General features: G+C 32.7%; 1 protein-coding gene across 3 annotated transcripts in view; it reads right to left on the bottom strand.

Moving 5' to 3' along the window:
* LOC145261207 (cilia- and flagella-associated protein 74-like) overlaps positions 1 to 22170 on the bottom strand; it is a 2330915-nt gene that overhangs the window by 1518894 nt on the left and 789851 nt on the right. The window lies entirely within an intron of this gene.

Raw genomic sequence — 22170 nt, 5'->3', positions numbered from 1 at the left:
GCTGGGTTCGAATCTCCCGACGGACAGAAATTGTCACCACCTGGAATAAATAATTGAAAAAACATATTTCCACATAAACATATTTATGTATATTTCTTACACAAATTCGACCGAGATATTTGAACGACCGCTCGAAAAATGGAGAAATTACAAAAATAGACGATTAAGCTGAATTACTCCGTGCTGTTCAACAATATCTGTCTAAATGAAAGCATTCTGTCTAAATACAATATATATATATATATATATATATATATATATATATATATATATATATATATATATATATATATATATATATATATAATGAATGTTTCTGTTTAGGGCACAATTGAACCATGATATTTGACTTTTATATTTTAAACTTTAATTCATACTATATAAAAATGGTTTTATAAACTCAACTCTAAATTCTCTACAGTGCAATGTAGACTACAATGTATTGTGGGCTTAGTAATTGCATGCAGATATGTGAAGTTTCCTTCTGGTACACCATGATGCGTCCCCGACTAGAGCAGGCAATCAAGCGATTTGATTGAAAAATGGCGAATTTTGCTGATTGCGGAGCATTCGTTGATCCTCATTCAATCCCGAGCAACTTCGGGTTTCCCTGCTAGTTTATTATATTGATGGTAGCAGAAGCGTAGAAACCCTATTATATCGAATGATTTCTTCTTTTCATTAGGGTGAAGCGAAATCAAAACGATTGATTTTAGTTGAATTGAAATTTTAATCAATTCACACGCGTGAGAAATTCAATTATCAAACTGTTATATAAAAAAGAAAATGTTAGTTTTATGAAAATTTGCAATTCGTACACTTTTTTTTTTTTACACGTTTCATGAAAAATTGCAAAATAAACATGAAAGTTTTAAAATATTAAAATAAGGAGTGGGAAGAGAATCAATAATTCTGGTATTTTTATTTTTTGAATGAGAAAATATTCTTACAGCAACCAATATTTTATCAGGAACTAAGAATATTCCAATCTTTTTTGAAAGCGAATTTCTGCTTTGAATCGAGATAGAAAAATCTAATATATAAAAGGCTATATGCCTGTCTGTCTGTCTGTCTCCATATTTTCAAATTCTATATCTTCCCGAACTAAAAGTTGCAGATTGGCGCTAGGGGCCTCAAATAATTGGATTTTTTATGGACCGTTCTTTTATGGGTCTTTAGCCGGTTTAAATAGTTTTTAAGGGGGGGGAGTAAAAAATGAGTCAAATGGAAAAAAAATTGTAATACATTTTGTACATTCATCTTAGTTTACTTTTAATTTTAAATCAGTTCATATGCGTGTCACGTTTGTACAGTGGTAACGTCACCAGCTTTGAATCCTACAGTTTTGCTTTTGGTTTCGATTTTAGCTGATGGAACACAAATACTTTTTTTTTTTTTTACTTTTGAAATCACAACTCTACAATAATATATACGAAATCACAACTCTACAATACTATATACGAAATCACAACTCTACAATACTATATACGAAATCACAACTCTACAATACTATATACAAAATCACAACTCTACAATACTACATACGAAATCACAACTCTACAATACTATATACGAAATCACAACTCTACAATACTATATACGAAATCACAACTCTACAATAATATATACGAAATCACAACTCTACAATACTATATACGAAATCACAACTCTACAATAATATATACGAAATCACAACTCTACAATAATATATACGAAATCACAACTCTACAATAATATATACGAAATCACAACTCTACAATAATATATACGAAATCACAACTCTACAATAATATATACGAAATCACAACTCTACAATACTATATACGAAATCACAACTCTACAATACTATATACGAAATCACAACTCTACAATAATATATACGAAATCACAACTCTACAATAATATATACGAAATCACAACTCTACAATAATATATACGAAATCACAACTCTACAATACTATATACGAAATCACAACTCTACAATAATATATACGAAATCACAACTCTACAATACTATATACGAAATCTGGACAAATTAAAATATATTTAAGCGTATTTTACGACCGAGCAGAGCCGAGCGCCTCTCCTTTGTTGTTAATAATGTATGCATATTCAAATGAAGGCATAGTGGTTGTTGCTATGGAATTGTTATTGGCTTGGCATGCCATCTTTAAATCCAACTTTCTGTTATGCATTACTTGGTAATACAATACTTTTATGATTAAGTGTCGATATGCATGATTTTTTTTTGTTTTTATTTTAACAAATGAGTCACTGCTTACCAAGGCTGAAAACCACTCGAGGAGATTGTCAGTTGAATGATGCAGTGTCTCTTCTGTGAGAAAGAGGAAGTAATGTGTGTGTGTGTAACGGCCTTAACCCTATTTGTGTTTAACCGACTTCCTCCGAAGGAGGAAGTTCCATGGGAGTATCAAATTCATAAGGAGTCCGCAGTCACATGTATATTCCTGTTAGGGGAGATGACGACGTTAAGATTTTTCGACCTTCTCCTACATACAGCGCCTGGAATTCCAAAATTAGTCACTCATTTTAGTAATGACCAGGCTTAACATTGCTTAACTTCTGTGATGACGGGAACTGATGTGTCAACGTGATTATGCCGTTTTCAAAGAAGAAGTAATGAGGAAAAAAGGTTTTCACCCACTAGATTTTGAAACTTTTTTTTTTTTTGCTCACATCCACCCCTAACAAGGCATATCGCCACTTGGATGTAAGGGGCTACTATTTGGGATCATGTCTGTTGGTTTACGCTACATTTAAACTTCTGCATATCAGTACAGTCAGGGAAGCAGGTAACAGGAAGGAAATTCAAATGCCTAACTAGTCGAGGTAAGAAACTATTAAAATAGAAAGCTTTCTGGCATTTAGAGACCTCAACAGTGAAGAGGTGAGATTTTGCTGCCAATGCGGTTTGTCAGGATATACACGTCGAGGGGGCACAAGTGGTTTTAGCAGCTCTCCTTCAGATGTGGCAACAGTACTCTATCTTAGGATATATTTGGTTCTTTTACTGCTAGAGAATTGCATCAGGAGTGAAATATCTTCTGAAGCAATTTTATTATCCAACCATTTTCCCAGCAATCTTTGCAACAGATCTGATGTAAATCTCCCATTTCAGATCAGAAGTGAAGGCCAGTTCCAGAAGCTTGTTGAAACAAGTTGCTTCTTCATTTTCATTGTGGGAATCAGAACGTTGGTGGTGAAAAGATAAAAGCTCTATTTTGAACGTCTGTGTATCTTTCCTTTGTAAGATCAATGGGACAGAACCTCAACATTGCTTGATTATTAAGAAAAATGAAAAAATCACAGCGTAATATTTATTTATGTATATATTACTGAATCTCAGAACAACATTGGTGCCGTCGATTTCGAATTTAATAAAGGGGAGCAGTAAGTGACCGTCCTTTGTGGACTCTGTCCAGCCTTTTCTGTATGTAGTTTGTTTCTTTAAAAAACGGCATATATATATTAGTACCAGGACCCGTTAACCGGCGTTGCCCGGTTGAAGCCTGCCCTCTCCTTGCAAAAAAGTAAACTACAGTTATGGTTAGTAGCCACTGCCATCCCTGAACAATTGCGGACACTAGCGACCAAGGCCAAAATGAAATAATCTGGCTTTCACTGGAGATTAGTACTAGTTTGGGGCGATAACAAGCAGGTACTGCTTGAATTTAAAAAACGCAATTAAAGGAATGTGTAAATGAGTATGAATTAATAAAATTATGAAAAATGGTCCATTAGAAAAATAATGGAAAGTAAAAACAGAAGTTTTAGAGATTAGGGATTCTCACTGTATATAAACTGTTTAGAGCAATCGAAATCAGTGGTAGCTGTTTCTGTTTGTTGTTCAAGTCTTCCTCTTCTTTTCAACTATTTCCCCAATAGTATTAAAGTCAATTCAATTAAATTCCAGTTTTATGTTGTCTTTTTTAACGTGTAAAACAAAACAATTACGACTTTTTCCCCTTTTACTTCTTGGAGTATTGTCATGTTTAGAATGGCGTTTGGAATAGACATCCCAAACTTCCCATGTTAAGAACGGTTTCGAAATATACACCACCAACCTCCCTATCTTAACAAGGGCGTTTGGAATAGACACCTGCAACATCCCCATGTAAAGAACGGTTTTCGGAGTAGACAACCCCTTTTTTTTTTGGAGGGCTAGAAAAATAATTACCCAAATTTAACCGTGATAATTGGTGCCAGCATACCTACCTGCAAACACTAAAAAAAAAATATGGGTTGGCAGTATCCATAGGAGAGAAGTAGATTTATTCATTGCACATGCATGCAAGCCTGGCAGCCAGTGAATTACAGAGCATAATACAGGTCTTTATATCGCTATAAGTACTTGTCTCTGCAAAATTTGAATGAGATTTCCTTAATCAGCATATTCGAAACCATATAAAAGTCGTCATTCTAAAGAAAATTGTGGAGATGGACCTTACCCCACATCCATAAAAAAATAAAAAAGTTAATGTATGTGCAGTGTTGAGAATCCACTAGATGACATTTTTAATTCGGCGACAATCGTAATAGATTGCACAGGTTTAAATAAAATATAATTTTAAAAAAATCGTAACTATGTCTTAAAAAATATAATTAATTACTGGAACAAATGTACAAAGTGAGCGAGCGAGAGAAGAGGAAATAAATGTTTATTGTTTTGTCAGCGCCATCATTGTGAAATGCTTTTTTCTTCGGCATAAAAAAATATAAAAAGGAAAAGAGAGAGAGAGAGAGAGTTGGGAAGAATATATACAGAGAGAAATAGGAAGGGAGAGAAAGAGGAAATGCAAACATGCCATAGAATGTAAGAAAATGAATGCAGCAATTTACTTAAAGGGAAAATGTAGGTATCATTGCGACACCATATTTGAATGATACATTAGCGTTCACTTAGCATGCAAATACCGTTAATCCGAAATATAGGAATGGTCAGAGCTCAGCCAATCATATTAAGCGGAATTAGTTTAGGGAGACTTTATTATTTTTGAATCGGAAAAGGGAAAAATTATGTTATGTCTATGAGTTTATGATCCCTTACGAACGGTGAAACCCCATATTTGTCAAAATGCAGAAATCAATTAACACTTAACATTTTCTCAGCACACACAGAGACGCATATGCTTATTTTTATTTTTTTTTTACATCTATACACGAAAAAGAGAAAGATACAGTGCATTACGTGCCTTTTATATAAAAACAGTCAATAAAAAGGAGACAATTGTGTGAATTGAAATCCCCAGCCAACGGACACACAGACACATAACGGTACTCCTAACCTAAACTCGATTATCGCCCTTTAACTCTGGTGACACATGCCTGGCCACCAGAGGGCAAGTCATACGTCACTTCCCGTTCTGTATATTTCTATCTCTTTTCACTGTACTCTCAACAAGTCAAGATATGAAGATAAAGTGCTCTGGTTGGCATGCCCAGCCAACCAGCTCTCCTGACTAACCCGTCGGCCTATCATCAAATAATAACCGCAAGTAACGTTACTCTCTTCTCAATGAACTCTTACTATATATATCTTTATTCCTTCTCATGTATTTTTATGTAAATAAATCTACATATATTTTGTATCGTATATCGGTATGTTTCATCGGGTTTGTATTACTGTACACATAGATTCGAAAAAGTTGTCAAAAAACAAATATAGAACAAATAAATCTTATCAAAGGCAAGATAAGTTACTTTTCTACCTAACTGGATATAATTCACGTGTTTTTATTCAGTGTAACATGTTTATTAAGCTCGAAAAACATGCAATGTTTACCGATGTATTGGAAAATTCAAAATGGCAGCCGACTGTCTCTCGGAGAGGGTACGTTTGGGAAAAGGTATTATAAATAATAAACTAGACAAAATACTGTTAGAAATTCGCTCAATATATGTTACCGTGACATAAGTTGACATGTATTCGGTTGTTTTCTAACAGTATTTTGTCTAGTTTATTATTTATAACACCTTTTCCCAAACGTACCCTCTCCGAGAGACAGTCGGCTGCCATTTTGAATTTTCCAATACATCGGTAAACATTGCATGTTTTTCGAGCTGAATAAACATGTTACATTGAATAAAAACACGTGAATTATATCCAGTTAGGTAGAAAAGTAACTTATCTTGCCTTTGATAAGATTTATTTGTTCTATATTTGTTTTTTGACAACTTTTTCGAATCTATGTGTACAGTAATACAAACCCGTTTCATCCCTTCCTTATGCGACCATTGCTTCTCAATCACTCTACCATTCATTAAACAACATGGAGGATGGGATCATCTATAACATAAAGCGGACCATCCTGTCCTCCATACAATTCAGAGCCACCTAATTCAAGATACACGTCATCAGTTAACAGACAAAGGGAGGCAACTTCAAGCCGCCTACATACTTGAAAATAAGGATTAAAGAAAGACAACTCTTCAGTATTCAAAAATCCACCAACATTGATATTTGCAATACTCTCCACTTATCTCAGCATTGTTTCCAGTCGTTTTTGGACTTCCCCATGCCACTGAAATCAAGCGGTACTGATTCATGAGATGTATAGTTGCGGATTGCGCAACCCTTGCTTTATAATTAGATGTGCAGCTATCCTTCATAACAGGGTTATCCATTGTCTTTCAAGACAGAGAAGGCCATGGAGAGAGAGAGAGAGAGAGAGAGAGAGGGGGAGTGTGTGTGTATGTGTGTATGTGTGTATGTGTGTGTGTTATACTTATACGTTCACACTGATTTTGTTTTGTATATCTGTCAAGCATAAAACCTAATATTCATTATCTACCTTAACGTCAAATTCTTTATTTCAAAGCAAAACATTGTCATATTATTTGTTGCAGAATGCAAATCAGCATGCCGGACACTGTTTACTTTGCCTACACAAATAACAGTTTTCTTTGTAAAATTTCGAGTATCAAAAATAACTTTGCTGAAACAGGAATAGAAAACTGGTCAAATGGCACAGCGAATGCTAACATTCAATGAAACGGATGACCTTTCTCAACCGTATGCAGTTATTTTTATTTGATCCTCTCTACTTGGCTGACAGCAATGGACATGAGCCGGACCGAAGAAAATGCTGAACCATGGAAAAGAGTCTGAATGCTCTTGCTTACCAAAAAAGTTAGAAAATGTTTGAGTTTCTATTGAAATATAAACGCAAAAGTAAAAAAGTTACATACTGTGGTGCTGAAGAATATAGTCGTAATAAGACGTTATAAGTTACCTCCCTTTTCTTAAATTAGCTCTCCTCTACAGATAAGACTGAGTGTGATTCAAATCAAATCAAAACGTATTGATAACAGCAACGAAAATACGCCTAATGTCATGTTAAAAAAAGAGGAAATCGTAGGAATAAAAGAAAAGTTATGAACACTTAAAACAGTTGTCTTGACTATTGTAACCTTTTGTTACATGATAAGGGCTGTCCCCTGTTCATGTAAGTATAAAAATGGATAATTTAGTTTAAAATGAAAATGAAATAGCAATAGACAAATTCGAACCTCGTAATTTAGTTTAGAAATAGATTACGTGTGAGAATTTAAAAATGTAAAACAAACATTTGTTTAGAATATAGATAAATATTTCAAGGAAAGAATGTTAACTATCAAGTTTGTTTGGAAATTTTAAATTGAAAGAATGCAGCTTATAAGATAATGTTTTTTACATATTGAATATAGGTTAAAATTCCTTTTGTAGAAATAGGAAAAGTTTTGGACACGTATGTCCAGAACACGTGAAGGAGGGCACATGTTTTAACATGTGTATGACGTCACGGAAAATAGAAAGTTCTAGGAATAGAGAAAAAACTTTAGTTAGAGTTAATCAGTCAGTGAAGAAACTCGGAGAGAGACAATCAGGCGTCTAGGGAGCGAGACGTCACTTCAATAAAAAATGTGAGACTTTGAATTCTTGGTGCTGGAAATACGGCCGTGTGACGAAATAAACCATTATGTGTTTTGTAAAGCTCGTCTTGTGTCTTATGATTCTTACAAAAAGGTAAAGTGGAATTGTATTATATATCTGTGTTATATGTCTTTACATACACGTCTCAACATCATCATGTCGGAACTGTCTGAACGCTATCCCTTCACTCCAAGAGCTTTCTTCTTCTTCCATTCAACACAATTAAGGAATGAACTTTTCATATATAAGAATCTCTCCTAACATGAACAATATCTCTCTAAGTCTCTTCTACAACAAGTCTCTTACAACATCTCTCTCTCTCAGAGTCTTTCAACATCCCTCACTGTAATAAGACTCTTTCTAAGCATCTCTTCCTAAGACTCTCTCAATGAAACCCATATATAACACTTTGGCCTTCTTCAGATGCATCTTGTTGAACTAGAGAATCAGTAGAAAATTCTGTCCCGTAAAAAATTGTGTTGTGAGAATAACACCCAAGATAATAACAGGAGTCCAAATAAATCAACTTTTTCCCCCATGTTTAAAAAGAACGTGCCCTCTATAGTATCTGACCTGACGGAATCGTTAATTGTTAGTATAGACTTTATACCTTCCAAGAAATTCTTACAAAAGCCTAATAGCACACCGTTCTAGAATGTGCCTCTGCCATATCGCATAGAAACTACGATTTCTATTGCTTTCAACAAAATAGATGTTTAGAAACTAAAGCCAACTTCAAGATTGTTAACAGTCACTGTAAAAGAGTAATAAAGAATGCGAGAGATCTGTATGCTTATTACGTTTAAGTTTAAAGTAGATGAGCAGCGGCTTGGTTCTCACCAGTTTTGGCGAATAACAAACAGGGGCCTGAACATGAATGTGTCCTCTATAACCCAACAAATACAGATATCGTGTGTCAGCATTTAATTCAGATGATTTAAGTTAAAAATTTTTCCATGTGATAATGGATGCTGTCATTGACTATCGATGTAGCAGAGTGCGCATAAGCATGGTAGAAACTGTCACAGCTGATGAATTTCAAAAGTGTAATCTGGAAGTGAGGAGGACACTTTAGAAGAACGATATGCAATAAAATTCCGTTTTAAACTTTGAAAAAAAAATGCCACAGAAACATATAAAATGCTTCAGACTGCTTTTGGACTATCTTGCATGAATCAAGCATCAGTTTTGGAGTGGCATAAGAGATTCAAGGAAGGTTGAGAGTCTGTGAGGGATGATAAGAGATATTGGAGGAGTAAGAAAGTTAGAATACAAGAGTTGATTAGCCAAATACAGAATTTCATGGATAAGGATCGTCGTGCGTCTATAGAGACAATAACTGCAAAGTTTCATGTCAGTGTGGGAACCGTACACACAATAGTCAGTGGCATTTCCACCAGGACAATGCACCAGTCAACAACTCCATTCTTGTCACAAAATATTTTACCAAGATAGGCATCAGGACAGTTCTTCACGATCCCTATAGTCCAGACGTTGCTACTAGTGACTTTTGGTTATTCTCTAAGCGCCAGGAAAACCTTAGAAGTTGTCATTATGAGACAATTAAGATGATGAAAGAGGCTGTGATGAGGGTCATTGATATACTCACACAAAAGAAGTTCCATGGGGCTTTCCAGAAGTTGTTAAGATGGTACAACAAGTGCATTGCAGCCGGAGGAGATTACTTCGAAGAGGACTAGAGTTTCATGCGTGAACTAGCAATAAAATGCTTATACGAAAAAATTCAGGAAAATTATTGAAGGCACCTCGTATTAGTACGAAAAGGCACAGAATTATCAGAGATTATTATCCTAATAAAATAAACAGTACAATCATTAAAATTCCTGAAAAACTCGAACGATATGGCAGCAAAGCGATACATATAAATGGCTACAAGGGCGTCATTTTGCAATTATTATCATTGAAATCTGTTTATTGGTTGTATCCAAGAATAAATGACTGGCTCTTGATGTAGCACCAACTTAAAAGAAATAAGTCAGTCTTCTCGTAAAAAAGAAACATTGCTCCTGGCAACCGAAGCTATTAGTGGAAGAAATTTATTTTGCTTGCCATTATTTCGTTACATTTAATTAGGGAAATATTTGACTGAAAGTGGCCCCCACCCAATTAAGGTAGAATTAAATGGTTAGCTCTTCACACACACAAGTATATGTATACAAAATTATCTTTATAAAAAAAGAGTATAAATAACTACACGCCTAACACACACACACATACATACACACACACACATATATATATATATATATATATATATATATATATATATATACAGAAAGTTTAGATGAGATAAGTCATCGGTACCATTGGTTTCAAATCTGATAATAGGGAACGGTTTTAGACACCCATATCAAACTCTCTTCAGCCGATACTCATCTGTTTTATAACCGGAATTGGAATCACATAGATGCATAATAAAATCTCGTGCAAATCTCGTTTGAAACCGGCGGCACCGATGACTTATCTCATCTAAATTTTCTGGAAATAAAAATATAAATAATACACTCTTATTTTAAAAATTTTTCCTTATAGTAGAGCACTCTGCTGGAATCCTTCCCCCCCCAAAAAATATAACAAAGTATATATATATATATATATATATATATATATATATATATATATATATATATATATATAGGCAGGGAAACCCGACGTTGCCCAGTATTGAATGATGACCAAAGAATGTTTTACACTTCCATATTTTTTTTTGTTATCAGAGTCATTAAAATCGCCCATTTTTCAATCAAATTGACTGATTGCCAGATTTAGTTGGGGACCTATTGCAATGCACCGGGAAGAAGCTTCACATGCCTCTGAGCAATGCCTTAGTCCACAATACATTGTAGTCTACATTGCACTGTTGAGAACCTATTGTTGAGTTTATAAAATTACTTTTTATATGATAATGGCTTGAATTAAAGTTTAAAATACAAAAATAAAGTATCATGCTTCAGTTGTGCTCCAAACAGAAACATTCATTTCGAGCTCGCTCATGTTATATCAACGAACCTACTGTTGATTTTATACGTAGGACCTTTCTGCTTGTGTGATAATAAAACTTCTCAAAAGCATTTGTAATGTTAGGTTGTATAACTTTGGCCAAAATCACCTGTTCGAAAAGTTGTGAAAATGACACTCAAGATGAGAACAGTAGTCTTATGAAGCCAAATAATACGAATAATCAATCCTCATCTCAAAAATTCAGAAACTTAATTAACAGTAGGTTCTCTACAGTGCAGTGTAGACTGCAATGTATTGTGAACTAAGTTACTGTGAGAAGCACGTGAAGCTTCTTCCATGTGCACCGCGATGAGTCCCCAACTATAGCAGGCAATCAATCAATTTGATTGAAAAGTGGGCGATTTCACCGATTTCGATGAGAGTGTAATGCATTCGCTAATCATCATTCAATCCCAGGTATGTCGAGTCACCCTGCTAGTATATATATATATATATATATATATATATATATATATATAAACAATACCAATTAATTTCATAATTTATTTTTCATTCTTATCCATTCCCTTCCCGAATTTCCCATCATTCAATTCTTATTCCTCTATGTCATTTCAGCTAGATTTCCTGTTCTATTTCCTTTTCTTTTCCGCCATGACTAAAATTCACTTTCTTCATATTTCTCTTTGTCTTGTTTTTTCATTCGCTTCCTTAACCCTTACTTCCTTACTCTCACTCCCTTCTATTCCCCTCCCTCAACCCATCAATTCAGTGCTGTTCCTGCCAATGGATCATTTTGGATTAACTTCACAAAATTTATAAGAACGTCAAACTTTCACAAGAGGATTCATAAGAAAAGCAACATTGATTTCCGACTGCATTTTAAGTCATTCTTCATGCTTATCTATTTATATTAATACCTACATCCCCTACCTCGACACCATCCTCAGCCACTACAACATAGTTTATTTATCTTGGAGATCAAAGATAGTTCATATAGGCTTAGCCTCTCAATCATATTTGGCTTCCTATCAAACGTTCCTTTCTCGTTCTCAGATTAACAATAACGGAAATTCCAAGGATTTCAGGAAGAAATCCAAATTGAAGTTGACATACGTTTCGAAACTGCTTCGTTTCGCTTGATTTCTTTTACGGTATATCCATCTACACCCGGTGTTATCTACCCCGCCCCGGACGATACAACGAGTGTGGGTCCAGGCCTGCCTGGACAGGAGTACCTTTTTAAAATGTTTGCAGACAAAAGTTACATAACGACGCTTTTAATAATCGCTTATCTCATCTGTCCTTTTGTCTGGCTGACAGTACCAAAAATGACCTGGCAACCAGTTTTCCAAAGATCTCACGATTTTCTGTGTTTCTGAACGTGTTACTCAGTGCCAGACTTGTCCACTCTCAGAGGTTCTCCGTTTTCTTAACCCTCCCCCACCCCCACCACCATCATTCTTCCTCCCGGAATAATTCCTTGCAGGATTGTCTTTATGACAACTGATAACTGTTTGACTTGCAGAGTATGACAGCATCTTCCTCTTTTTCACAGTGATCCATAGATCCAAATGTGATCCGAGTGCTTGTATGCTTTTTCACTATATCTCCAGAATCGGCGGACTAATTCTCATGAGTCAACCATTTTGAAATTATTTAATGCAGAAATATGAAAACCATAATCCGAAAGAATAGCATAAAGTTCAATTATGTATGAAGAATAAACAAAATAAAAACAGACGTTTATTATTTCCTATTCCAAGATATCGTACTCCAACAACTTCAAACATGACTGCATTTTCTTCCCTTCTCCTCTCTGGTGCCTGTGGGTGTCAGCAACTAAACGCACTGACATAATTCTTTATTCTGGCGCTTTTGTTTTCGAGTTGACCCAATTTTCGTATGATATCCATGTTAAATAGTTCAACTGTAGGTTGAGAGAGGATAACCTGTTCATATATGCAAGAAGTGTAAAACAGTAGTGATGGATGAAAATCCAGATGTGGACAAGGTTTATCTAGATGCAGTGAAGGTACAGATGTTACGAAACATTGCGGCAATTGAGTTCATGGTTATCGTGAACAACTACAGTAGAACCCCGGGAGACGGTGGCCTAGGATACTTTTTTTTTAGGTTACGACGTGGAATACGGTGTTTTACGGCCCCTGGTTACGGTATTTGCCCCGCTTTAGAGTGTTATTTAAAATATTATTTAATTATATACATGTGTATTATATACTATACTTTGTTACTAATTTTAATGCTGTATCCCGGGGTTCTACTGTAATTATGTTGGCATATCTACATCTCCTTCTCTTCCACACAGATAAGCATGACTCGAGGTGGGTGCTAATCTAATCTAGCCGCACTGAAGAGCTCGATACGTAGGAACTTTACTACATTATCAAGTCAATAAGGGTTGGAGAAACAGTGACAGGAGAAAAACCCTTTTAGGTCATGGCATTTCGAAGTTAAATGCTTCTCGTCAGAAGAGGAGAGAACGAAATATAAGAGTAAAATAAAAACGTTCAGATTAGAAATGGAAAAAAGTGAGTGTGTGTGTGTTGGGGGAGGGAGTAATATGATAAAGACAAAGGAGAGAAGAGCAAAAAAAAAAACATAAAAAAATCAAAAGTAAAAGTAAATTAATTAAAAAAGAAATTTAATGAAAAAAAATTTTTTTAATAAAATTTAAAAATTTAAAAACATTTTTAAAATCGTCTCTTTCTAAGTTGAATGTCGGTGTTGTCTTATTCTGAATGTTAATAATCATTTGATTTGTCCAATTCTAACCTTTTATGCTGCATTTGACACTTTAATTCATTTGTCTTCATAGATTAATGTTTTATTAATTAATCGATTGACTAGCTAATTGGTTGATTGATTTTTTTAATTTATTATTTTATTGAAAATGCCTTTTATTTTTAGCAAAAAGAGGTCCATATGTAGTATTGGGAGGCCCAGCTTAAATGCTATCTAGGCAGTTTGGAGAAATAGTAAGTTATGTAAGTATATTTTCGATTCCCATCAGCGAGTTTAGTGGGGTAACAGAAGGTTAGATTTGACACTCATGAAACTCAATTCACCTTTTGTCAACTTAGATAGAATGTACCGGAAATTAGGGGTGACGTGCACCAGAAATTAGGGGTAGCGGGAATTGTGGTCGTATGCCTCCAGTTGGCGGACACATAGGAGAGTCGGTTTGGCCTGCAGATGGAACAGACAGGAGATTAGGGTCTCTACGCGGCAGCCAGGGTGCATGATAGTCTTGCCTTTAATAAAAGAATTGAAGCTTCAAATTCATCTTGTGTTATCATGCATCTGCAGCAGTGACCACTCTCCGTGAGATGGCAGCCCAGCGACAAGGAGATATCATCTGCTGGACAAGGCAAGTAGGTATGTACACATTATATATTTGCACATACACGTCGAGACTATTCTAGGCAAGAAACGGTGTAAGGGTAGAACACACACACGCACATACACACCCATATAAGAAGAACACATATGTAAGAACGTTGTAAGACCACACAGACCTTAAAAGTACCCTTAGAAGTAAAAGAAACGAGTAAAGGAAAATAGCAGCAGGAACGTTTAAGAAGTAGAAGAAATAAATAAACAATAAGAAGGACGCAAACGAATTTGTAGCACATATATATATATATATATATATATATATATATATATATATATATATATATATGATTTTAATATATATTTTCAATTTTATACCAACCAGTGACGCATTTTGATTAATTTTTATCCTCTAATAAAAAGAGCTTATCTTTGAAAATCCATGAATTAAGGATTTCATGATTCTTTCTTAGAATTGGATGGATCAGTAAATATTATAATTTATTTAATTTTATTTTCATTATCTGTTGTTTTTTTTTATGTCTAGTTCTTTTTATTATCTTTATAGGTTCAAATTTTAAGATAATACTTATATTTATCCTTGACATAATATATATATATATATATATATATATATATATATATATATATATATATATATATATACTTAGTGATGGGAATATTCCAATATTATTACCGAGATTCCGATTCTTTATAAATCTCTAAATATTTAACTATATAGTTGTGTTTTTTTCTCTGATTAACCGTAAAAACACGCATTTTAAATGAGCAAATATTTTCCTAAACGTAAAACTATATTTGTGTGGGACGGCCTATATATTTTAGCTTCACTGGTGGCTTAAAATCAATAAATATTTATTTTTTTATCATTATTACAAGTAATGGAAGATTTAGCTTTAAACAAAATCAAATCAAAAAGATAATTAAAAGATTCCGATACCGATTCTGATACCCTCAACTATTCCGATTTTTCCTATATATATATGGCACAATCACGTTGACACACCGATTCTCGTCAAATCACTAAAGTTAAGCAACAATGAGCCTGGCTAGTACCAGATGGGTAACCATTTGGGAAGACGAAGCGCTGTATGTACTGCGCCGAGTCGTTGAAATGCATATAGAAATACATACGAGATGTTACATCTATACATCTACATTACCTCCACATCTAGTTTTTCTAGTAAAAGAAATGACGTCTAAAAGAATAATCTTAATAAACCATAATGCCTAAATTAGGCATTATGACTTCTGAAATCATAAATAAATGTTTCAATCAGAAGAATTACATTAATTCTTCTAAGTATGTAATTAGCTTACGGCTACACTCAGCAAAATAGATTCACTTTTTTGTATTAATACCCACTTAGAAATAAACCAGAAAATAATTATGATAATATTTCTTAATTAATGGATGCCTACTAAGATGACCCTAGTTTGTTCCAAGGTCAATAATTTGGAACAATCTGTATACTACGGAAACACTATTTTGTAATGTCAATATTTCCTATTTTCAAACTTTACTATATACATATATTCGTACAAATATATATATACATTTCTATAAGTACATATAATATATATATATATATATATATATATATACATTCTTGTGTACTATAAAAAACGACCTAAATTGTAACTATCACCGAAAACAAAGAAAGATTTACATTCCAGAGTTAGAAAGTTAGAATTGCGTAACGCAACATAAAGAAGAACAGTTAAATATGTTCAATATTTACTATTCGGGAATTTCGGTTGATGCCTTTTATTAGACACTGATAACATAAACAAAAATAGAGGAAAAGAGAGGACAGCAGACAGTTGCCCAGAGTCGCCTCACACACACACACACACACACACACACACACACACACACACACACACACACACACACACACACTCCTTACCGCTAAATACAGTTGTTCTGTTCTGTCTGTCTGTCTGTCTCTCTCTCTCTTTCTCTCTCTCTTTCTCTCTCTCTTTCTCTCTCTCTCTCTCTCTCACTTGCCAACAGCCAATTTTTTCGACATGCAAAAATTGGTTTAAGGAAACTCGATGTTTAATCAAATCAATCTACTGTTCTAGTGAAATACGCCCTAATTAACTACAAATTTAAATTGTCTATATATCTAACTATTGTTAAAAGTTGTAATAATATTTGAGCGATTTTCCAAAAGGGTTGAAAAATGACTTCGCCATTTCGTATTCTTCTTTTTTAGAGAGCTCGCAACTTATAACGTTTGTGTTTTTTTATTTTTTCTAGCGTAAGATGGTTCATTGACTGAAACAGATGGCAGTTTGCAGCGACCATATGTAACTGTTTACTTTCTAATAAATATTATATATATATATATATATATATATATATATATATATATATATATATATATATATATATATATATATATATATAGGTTGAAGACTGGTTTCTTCTTTGGAAAGCAACAATTAAGTCGCTTGACGAGGACTTCTGGCTTTGACCGACAATTTGTCCGAAACCTTAGTATGTCCCGTAAATTTTTTTATATTAAGAAAAATATATCTTGCTCTTGTTATTGAGCACTCTTAATAACCTTGTTCAATTCATTAGTTATCCTTCTTGAATACCTTTAACTTTATATATATATATATATATATATATATATATATATATATATATATATATATATATATAGTGGGGAAAATAAGTGTTGGACACATCCCATTATTCTTTATTTAACACATTTTTTTATGCAGCGAATGACGCGAAAATTTAACAAGAAATAGTTACTAATTTAACAATAACAAATAACTTTAGAAATTGGAATATTTTAATGCATAACAAAAATTTTATAATAAAAATGAGAATAGCCGGAAAAAAAGTATTGGACACACTAACACAATTTCATCTAATATTTAGTTGAAAACCCCTTATTGCCTATTACAGCTTCGAGACGTTTTCTATACAACGAAACTAATTTGTGACAACGTTCAGGCGAGATTTTGGCCCACTCTTCAACACATACTTTCTTCAAATCCTGAATATTACGTGGATCTCGCTGGTGGACCATGATTGAGCTCTCTCCATAGATTTTCTATAGGATTTAAGTCCGGGGACTGACTGGGCCAATTAAGAACATCTATTTTGTTCTGTACAAACCAATCGGTTATTTTAGTAGAATGTTTGGGATCATTATCTTGTTGAAAGATCCATCCATGTCGCATACCTAACGCATTGAAAGCAGGCAAGATATTATTTTCAAGAATTTCCCGATATTTGGCTGCATTCATCTTTCCATCTATAATATGAAGTTGCTCAGTACCATTTGAAGAGAAGCATCCCCAGAGCATGACATTTCCACCACCAAACTTTACAGGAGGGAGGGTGTTCTTGGGATCATGTGCTGTGTCATCTTTTCTCCATACCCACGTACAGAGTTAATGCCGAAAAGTTCCACTATCTTCTCATCGGACCAGATCACATTCTTCCAGTAATCATCTGTTTTCAATAAGTGGTCTCTTGCAAACTCCAGACGGGCATTAACATGACATTTGTTTTAGTAATGGTGTCTTTCGAGGTGTACGCGATTTAAGACCGTTGCGTCGGAGTACATTACTAATCGTTGGTTTCGTTACTACGATCCCTGCTTCTTCCAAATCTTTTTGAAGTTCGCCTCGTGTGGTTCTCAGTTGCTGCTGAACTTTTCGTACAATCTTTCTCACTGCTCGATCCGACATCTTGCGAGGAGCTCCGGTGCGCGGACGGTTCATGGTTGAGTCATGCACTTTCCATTTCCTAATAAGGTTTCCTATGGTGCTTACAGGGATTTTGAATTGAGCAGATATACGCCGATAACCAATTCCATTCTTGTGCTCGGCAATAATCTTATCACGGACGACTTGAGAGAGTTCTTTACGTTTACTCATTCTGAGAATCTTCACGCGTGATGGCTTACTGGTGACTAACGTGTTCTAATACTTTCCAACGACATAGAATATGGTCTACAACAATCGAGAAACTTCTAAAACGTATAATAGTGTTGGCAAATTAAATTGCAAATAACAATTCCCAGCATTATTTATAAAAAATAATAATAAAATATAATTTAAAACAATGTGTCCAATACTTTTTTCCGGCTAATCTCGTTTTTATTATATAATTTTTGCTATGCATTAAAAGGTTCCAATTTCTAAAGTTATTTGTTATTGTTAAATTAGTAACTCTTTCTTGTTAAATTTTCGCGTCATTCGCTGCATAAAAAAATGTGTTAAATAAAGAATAATAGGATGTGTCCAACACTTATTTTCCCCACTGTATACACACACACGCATATATGTATGTATATATATATATATATATATATATATATATATATATATATATATATATATATAGCGAGAGAGAGAGAGAGAGAGAGAAATGATGAACTACATCTAAAAATGAACAAATGTCCGTCTGTATATGTGATTTGTTAACACAGCTTGCATTATAATCATTGTGACAAAAGAATTGTTTTTTTTTCTTTATTTTATTGTTTGTTTTTATTTATTTTCTGTTTGTATCTCGAGGGTTGAAACTCATAACAAGACAAGTATTTTTGTTGTAAAAAATTTAAAGTAAAAACATTTGAAACTAAAACAGTCAAAAAAATTAGAAATCATAACAAAAAAAAACATCTATTGTTTTACTTCCTCTTAGCTTTTGTTTGATCATGTGCCAACTGAATGCAAAGTTCGAAACATAATCAGCAAAATGTTATTTACACCGAGTTGTCGACATTCACCGGATTTGCAAAGACAATCTTGTTTTCAAGAAATCAAGGAAATGTCTTAGACGAAATCGATGCATTCTTCAGATCAATGAGAAGATCGAATCCAAGTGCAATAACCGACATAAGTACAGAAATGCATCGGTGCATTTTAAAAATTTATTTAAAACTTAAGCATTATATTAAAATTATATTAATATTATAATTATATTATATTAATAAATTACATGAAAATTATATTTCAAATGCATCAATGCATTTAAACATTTATTTCAAATGTAAGCATTATATTAAAATTATATTAAATTAATTATATTATATTAATAAATTATATGAAAATTATATTAGATTAATTATATTATATTAATAAATTATATGAAAATTAAATTTCAAATGCATCAATGCATTTAAACTTTTATTTCAAATGTAAGCATTATATTAAAATTATATTAAATTAATTATATTATATTAATAAATTATATGAAAATTATATTAGATTAATTATATTATATAAATAAATTACATGAAAATTATATTTCAAATGCATCAATGCATTTAAACTTTTATTTCAAATGTAAGCATTATATTAAAATTATATTAAATTAATTATATTATATTAATAACTTATATTAAAATTATATAAGATTAATTATATTATATTAATAAATTATATGAAAATTATATTTCAAATGCATCAATGCATTTAAACATTTATTTCAAATGTAAGCATTATATTAAAATTATATTAAATTAATCATATTATATTAATAAATTATATTAACATTATATTAAATTAATTATATTATATAAATAAATTACATGAAAATTATATTTCAAATGCATCAATGCATTTAAAAACTTTATTTAACATAGAAGCGTTATATTAAAATTATATTAATTAATTATATTAATAAATTATATGAAAATTATAATTATATTAATTTTATTGCATTAAGGATTAAAATCAAAATGATATTGAATAAAAATTATATTTAAAATGCATTGATGCATTTAAAATTTTATTGAAAACTTAAGCATTACATTAAAAGTATAATCACATTAAAATAATAATTATATTAAAATTATATAAAATTAATTATATTACATTAACAAATTAGATTAAAATTATATTTCAGATGTATCGATGCATTTATAAACTTTTTTTTAAACTTAAGTATTATATTAAAATTATATCACTATTATAATTATATTAAATTTATATTAAATTAATTATATTATATTAATAAATTATATTAAAATTATAATTATATTAATTTTATTATATTAAGGATTTATATAAAAATTATATTGAATAAAAATTATATTTTAAATGCATCGATGCATTTAAAAATGTATTTCAAACGTAAGCATTGTATTAAAATTATTATTAATTAATTGTATTATATCAATAAATTATATTAGAATTATATTACATTCAAATTATATTTCAAATGCATTGGCGATGCATTTGAAGTACATTATATTATGATAGATGAAAGAATAATACAAAAGAGACATTCACACAATACTGAAAACACAGCGACAACATATACACACGGCTTACTGATCTCACTTACCCACAAGTTTACACATATACTCTCACATTGACTTAATAAAGGCAATCCTATTTCTACACACACGTCCTACGTATAGAATGTTGAACTTATAAACTGTCACACACAATAAAAACAGATGAAAATGTTTTCACAACTTCTTCTTACAAACTAAAACTATATAATATTACTAGGAAGGAGACCCGACGTTGCTCGGGATTGAATGATGATCAACTACTGTTTCATCCTCCCAAATTTTTATTGTCATCGAAATCAGTGAAATAGCTCATTTTTTTTCAATCAAATCGATTGATAACCTGCTTTATTTGGTACACTGGTGGGTAAATGCCTACTAAACACTGTCCTCGAGTGGCTAAGGTCTCTCTGTACAGGGGTTTGTCAGAACAACCTGGCATGAGGATACTTTTTCCATAGAAGTAAACCCTGATCAAATATTCCAAATCACAGAGTATTCGCTGCTCAAATAAGATCTCCTCACTATGGCTAACCCACATTAGCTTTTACAAGGAACGGTGCACCTTCTCCAAGTGATGCTACCTCAAGTAATAGCACGAAGCTGGATACTCCACCAGACTAGATAAATTCTTGTCCTGGAATCCAGTAAGACCAAGAGGCCAAAATGAAAGATATACTACAACGTATAAAAATGGTTAATTGGGGAGAGGAAAATTATGTTCTCAACCTCATAAAAACTCAGTGTTTGAGAGATAAAGAACTTTAATGGAACATTCGAATATCTATGTATCTCATTTTGAGTTCAAGTGTTAGCCTCAGGTAGTGGGGCCCCTTGATTTCTGAGAACTTCGATTGAAATAAAATAAAACAGTAGGAAGCTTCACAATGATTTATTCCACACACATTGTAGTCTACATTGCACTGTAGAAAACCTACTAATGATTTTATAAAATCATTATATATATATATATATATATATATATATATATATATATATATATATATATATGATTGAAGGATTGAATTAAAGTCAATTAAGGCAAAAGTCAAGTATCATGCTTCAATTGTGCTCTAAATAGAATCATTCATTTTGAACACGCCCCTGACAAATTAAAGAACCTACTGTTGATTTTATACGCCTGGCCTGACTGCTTGTGCGGTTATAATGGCTTGAATTTAAGTTTAAAATGAAAAAAATCATGTGCCATGGTGCAATTGTGCTTTAAAAAGAAACATTCATTTCGAACGCGCACCTGTCATATCAAAGAACATACTGTTGATTTTATATGTCGGGCCTTTCGACTTGTGCTGTAATAAAACTTCTCAAATACACTTGTGATGTTAGGCTGTGTAAGGTGTTAACTTTGGTTAAAATCGCCTGTTCCCTCTTTCATCAGATTATTTTGACTATCGAGGCTTATCAAGGACATTCTGAGACAAAACATATCTAAGAGCACTGCCAGGCAGATAAAGTACCTTCAAGCGAAATTTCATGAAAATCGGCCCAGCCGTTTTCGAATCCATAGGGAACTCACTCACACACACACACACACACACACACACACACACACACACACACACACACACACAGTTCCTTTTA

Source organism: Euprymna scolopes, chromosome 37 (assembly GCF_053919585.1).
Source record: "Euprymna scolopes isolate OS-2025 chromosome 37, ASM5391958v1, whole genome shotgun sequence".
Lineage (NCBI taxonomy): Eukaryota > Metazoa > Mollusca > Cephalopoda > Sepiida > Sepiolidae > Euprymna > Euprymna scolopes.
This window is presented reverse-complemented; position numbering and strand designations above follow the sequence as displayed.